The sequence below is a fragment of the Suricata suricatta genome, chromosome 1 (assembly GCF_006229205.1).
Source record: "Suricata suricatta isolate VVHF042 chromosome 1, meerkat_22Aug2017_6uvM2_HiC, whole genome shotgun sequence".
Taxonomy (NCBI): Eukaryota; Metazoa; Chordata; class Mammalia; order Carnivora; family Herpestidae; genus Suricata; species Suricata suricatta.
The window spans coordinates 20,812,651-20,818,046 of record NC_043700.1 but is presented as its reverse complement, the minus strand read 5'-3'; the positions used below and the strand labels follow the sequence as shown (position 1 = coordinate 20,818,046).

The 5,396-nt window shown below is 39.5% G+C and overlaps 1 protein-coding gene across 2 annotated transcripts in view; it reads right to left on the bottom strand.

The window, feature by feature from the left end:
• The window catches only part of MSR1 (macrophage scavenger receptor 1), an 80,730-nt gene extending 77,899 nt beyond the window's left edge, over positions 1–2,831 (bottom strand). For both annotated transcript variants that reach the window (XM_029935184.1, XM_029935198.1), the window contains exons 1-2: positions 2,773–2,831; positions 2,485–2,652 (exon numbers count right to left, since the gene is read on the bottom strand). The gene's annotated coding sequence lies outside the window, so the exon portion shown is untranslated. The remainder of the gene's footprint in view (positions 1–2,484; positions 2,653–2,772) is intronic.
• Positions 2,832–5,396: the final 2,565 nt, after the last annotated feature.

Here is a 5,396-nt window from a genome sequence, read left to right as displayed (position 1 = left end):
TCTCTCTCTCTCTGCCCCTCCCCACTTGTGCTCTATCTCTGCCTCTCAAAAATAAAGATTTAAAAACAAAATACTAACAGTAATAGTAACAGAGACATTGAATCAAGCAGCAGAGACAGTAAGTCAGACAGCTTTAGACAAGAAGTTAGGGTCACAGACATGGATGCAGACTGAATCAGACTCCTTAACCAAGTTAGTTTAACTTTCTCACCAAATTCTTAGGGAAGAAGAACTGGAGGTGAACATCAGAACTCACTCTATTTCCTTTATGATCATTTGCAAATACATCATTTTATAGAATATGGTCCTTTTGGCATTTTTTAAAAATCTGCAGTTTAAGAACTCCTTTCTATATTGTTAAATTTATGTGCCCCTGTCAAAACTAGGTGTTTAGAAATGCCAGACTCTGGGAATAACAGGCTAAGATCAACTTTCCAAAATTCTATCCTAATGAGGTTTATTTCTGTCAGAGTGGACTATATTTCTAGGATGTCTCTGTAATATTGGTATGTATGTATTTTTACTGCCACAATGTGAACCACTTCTCTGTTTGATTACTTCCACAATCCTCAGCCAGACTCTCTGTATATATACAAACACACATGCAAATACACACATACATATACACACACACACACACACACATATATATACACATATGTACATATATATATAAAACAGTTAATCCATGAACAAAATGGCTTTGCATAAAATGAGTCCCTTCATACATGTATTTTTTTCAATAAATGTGGTATAGTACTATAAATGTATCTTTCTTCCTTATGATTTTAGCAATATTTTCTTTGTTCTAGCTTACTTTATTCTAGCAAGAATATAGCATATAATACATATAACATACAAAATATGTGTTAATCAGCTGTTTATTTTATTGGTAAGTCTTGGTCAACAGTAGACTATTGTGATTAAGTATTGGGGGAGTCAAAACTTGTATGTAGATTTTCAAGTGGGGGGGGTTGGAAAGTCAGTGCCCCTAACTCCTACATCATTTAGGCATCAACTATATATATGCATAAGTTAATATTATACAATATTACATGATATTAGTTATTAGGTTTTACTCTAAGTAAGATGTCTTACTGAAGAACCAGGTGGAATAATGTTCAGATCAAGCTAATGACTGACTGAAAGAACAGAGGGAATGTCCAGGAGTTGGGGCTTTACATGGATCATTCCATTTGGTTTCACAGCAACTTTGTCAGGTCGTTTTCCCAACTAAGAAATTGAGCCTCAGAGATATTAAGACCACAGAACTATGAGTCACCTGAGCTGGTATTTAAACCCAACTAAGTCTGATTTCAAAACTAAGCAAAAGGGACATTTTCCTCTTCAGTTTCTCAGTGTATGTATTATCAGGGGTCTTTATCACAAATTTATATGGAAAACAAACCACAGACATGGGTCTATACCAGACCATCTACATGATGGCTTCACTATCAGGGGGATGCTCATGAACATTTGTATCTAGTGTGAAGGCCAGATAACATTATGCTAATACTCAAAGCTTTATAAGGCACAAAGTGACTTGAGTCTCATGGGGCTCATTGTGGTAGAGGTATGCATGCTGAAGTAAAAAAAAATTATATTTCCTATTATACACTCATTAGGAGATACAATTTTGCATATCTAAAATTGCAACCGGTCAATAGTTACAAGGTAAATTCTACCATATATTTATGTGATCAATTTGCAAAGATCTTTTTTTCCTATTGAGAACCCAAGGCAGCGATTTTAATACAATAATGTTGCAATGGACACATCTCTCCATGTGAATATAATGCATTTAAGAACTACCATACTTCATCAAAACGGATATTGAAAAACTTCATTCTAGCAGACTTTTGGTTATAAGGGGAAAAAAGCCTTGATGTTATCAGCAACATTTTATATAACTTTATATAAACAAGTTTTCTACAGAAGTACTCATTAAAGTTAATACAGACTAAGTAAGTGTGGTATCAGAACTGAGCAGTACATTTTTTCTATTAAATCTAATAAAAACTTTTGGTTCAACCACACAGTCTTAAAGTTATATTGTTGATTAAAGTTTTAGGATTTTTGTAGGAATTTTAATTTAATTTACAAATGCACTGTATTTCCATGGCTAGTTAGGAACTATACACCCATGCAATTTGGTCTAAATTTCTGTTTGTTTGAACATAAAATTATAATAAAATAATATATTAACACTCAGTGAGGTGGAGGGACCAATATATTTACTTTCCTTTGAGGAACAGTGCACTTTACACACTGTTCGTTTTTAAAAGAGAGTGCATGAAAATCTTCTAGGTCCAGCCTCCACATCTGAAAAGCTTGTATGTCATCATGCACGCACATCCCTACACCAAGAAGAAGCCAAACGAACTGAAAATCAATGACTTTTCATGGCACCGTCAGAGAACTGAGGCCCTGGTGCAAACTCCCACCCAAATTTTGGAGAGGGCAGTACAGAAACTCGCAGCTTACCTGGAGCAGAGGCCGCTCAGTCATACACTAGTGAGGACACGTAAATGGCAATTTTGACAAATTGTTAGAGGACTCGTGAGGGCTGGTGTCAGAGACTCCGGGGACTGCGGTCTTAGAGGAATCCCCCGCACTCCTGTAGGCTTCGCCTCCAAGAACCTCCCGCAGGATCTGGGAGAGAAGAACCAAGGAAAATCACCTGGTGCCTCAGGCAGAGGGAGGGGGAAAACTAGCCATTTAAAAACACACCCAGAAGCATTTTCCATTATAAAGACTCTACTAGAAACTTACCTCACCTGGACCAGCTGGAAGACAATTACCCAACTCTAGCTTCCTCAGGTCCCTTTTAATGGGGAGGGGGAGGAGCTAAGCAACCACCTGACCCGGGGTCGGTGTTTAGTTCTGGATTACGGAACACTTCCCTACTCCCATATCTCACTACCCAGCATGGGGCTAAAGTACGATAACGGTGAATTATGGCTGAAAGAGCTTCAAAGTTCTTTTTAAAGGGAAATTTGTCTGGAAAAACAGCTACAGAGTCAGTTCCTATTACATGATATATCATCTCCAACTTTCGACACAAAATTGAAAGACAGACTAAAAATCAAGAAAGTGCATGCGAGGCCCTAAAAGTCACACAGACCTTGGATAGTTAGGGAAGTGGAGGGGGTAGAGTGCACAAAACTCTAGTGACTAATTTCCTGGCAATCTCAGCTGTCTCCCAATGCAACATTAACACTGCAGCCTTTCCTCGTGATTCCTGGCTTAATGACACAAAAATACCGGTTAATACCGGTTAAGAAAACAAGTAGATGTGAGCTCATTTGTAAGTGATATTTTAAAAACACGAATGCACATTGCCTGGGGTTTAGGGAAGTGTGGCTTCAGAATTAAAGTGGCAAACCCATGCAGTTTAAATAAGTTTAGAGGTGGTAAAAGTGTCAGGTGCCTAGGGGGCCCAGTCAGTTGAGCCTCTGACTTTTGATTTTGGCCTAGGTTATGATCCTGCGATCCTGGAATCAAGCCCCACTTTGGGCTCCATGCTGAGTGTGGAGCCTGATGAAGATTCTCTCCTTCTGCCTCATGCTCTCTAAAATTTAAAAAAAAAAAAAAAAAAGGTAAAATTGTCAATTAACTTAATCCTGAGCAAAGTTCATTAAGCAAATTCTTACCCAGAAGTCTCCTGGAATGGTAAGAATTGTGAGCCCATACACTCAACAAGAGAACAAGACTGGTACCTTTGCCAAGGGAACTGTAGTAAGGTGGATACTTAACTGTATAGCAATTTCTTATGTTCCACAGCCTTTTCTTTTTAGAGTGAAATGTTTTCAATTTAAAATGACAGAACTTAAACACTCTTCAAAAATATCTCTAGGGTCCCCTGGCCAGTGACAGAGCCCAAACAAGAGTCTATATTCTCTGATGTTCTTTCCACTATACCACATGGATCCTTCACTTTTGCGAACAAACATAACTGCTTCTCTACACGTCTTCAGTTTCTTCCATTATTTCTTCAGATGCTATTGCTGATGATTTCCAGACGTGCGTCTAAAGTCCTTCTCTTTTGCTGTTTGATCTGCCTGCAAAATGGCTGCCAGAGAATGAAGAGTTCGGTCTTTCGCCTTTCACATCTCCTGAGAGCACCACAAACTCTAACTAGGAGCCATGTGGGGAAGGTGATTCTGAGCAATGTGGTCTCTGGCATCTCCTCTGGGGCACAGAGAAGACAGTAACAATGGGGAGCTGGTGATGTGTGGTAGTGGAGTGGAGTGAGGCAAAAACAACATTGCAGACCTACTTAGTCTGGGAACACCTACCATTCAAAAAAGGAGAAGAAGCTGAACTGCTGAAAAGAAAGAAAGTAGAAGGTGGAGACAGTGCATGAGGAAGATAAGAACAAGAAAAACATCAAAAAGGAGGCAAGGTCAATGTGGCTGGGGTGGAAAAAAAATAGAAAAAGGTGATAAGCAAGGTTCCAGATAAGGCTGAGAGGTAGGAGGCCAGTGGGTTGAGGAGGTTTTCTCCATCTTAAGAGCAGTGGAAAAACATTCATTTTGTAGTGGGATGGATAAGACACACTTGGATTTTGAAAGTTCCCATGGCCACATGGAGAATAACTTGAAAGTGGGAAGTTTGAGTACAAGTAGACACGTTAGAAAGTTAGTACAAAAGTTCAGGGGAGGTTGATGACAGCTTGGACACAAGTGGTGTCAGAGATGATGGGGGAGAAATACAGATACATTAAAAGGCAAATGTAATGGGACTTGATAATGGACTTGATGGCGAGGTGGTGGCTTAAGTTTTCCTCATTTACAACTGAAGACCCACTCCACACCTTGCCCACCTTCTGTGTCCCCCAAGAGCCTCTCCTTCTTGCACTGAAACAAATGGGTTCTCTGACCTCTGGCTTCTATGAGGTTTGGCAGATGGGCAGCCTGCCAGGAGATGTGTGAAAGAAAGCAGAGTTAGTTAGCTCTTCATCTTAACTGTCTAGAAATGAAATAAATATTGATTGTCTAGGAATGCTGAGTGGCCTCTTAAGGAGCTACATGACCTATATAAGCAGAAAACTTCTTAGTCTGCTAGGCAGAAACCTAGGGATTTTAGTGTCTTAGCCAGTTCAAGAACTATGACAGTTAACAAAAGTCCACTACTTTTTAAATGATGGGCCCCTTGAGGAACAACCCAGAACCTGGTCAGAGGACTTGGGGTGAGCAGAATAATGGCCTCCTCCAGAAAGACATCCATACCCTAATTCCCAGAACAATGTTATAGTTCAGGATAAATGGGAATTAAGGTTGCTAATCGGCTGACCTTCAAATAGGGAGATGAGTATGGATTATCTGAGTGGGTTTAGTGTGATGAGCAGGATCCTTAAAAGTAGAGAAGGGAAACAGCCGAAGAAAATCAGAGAA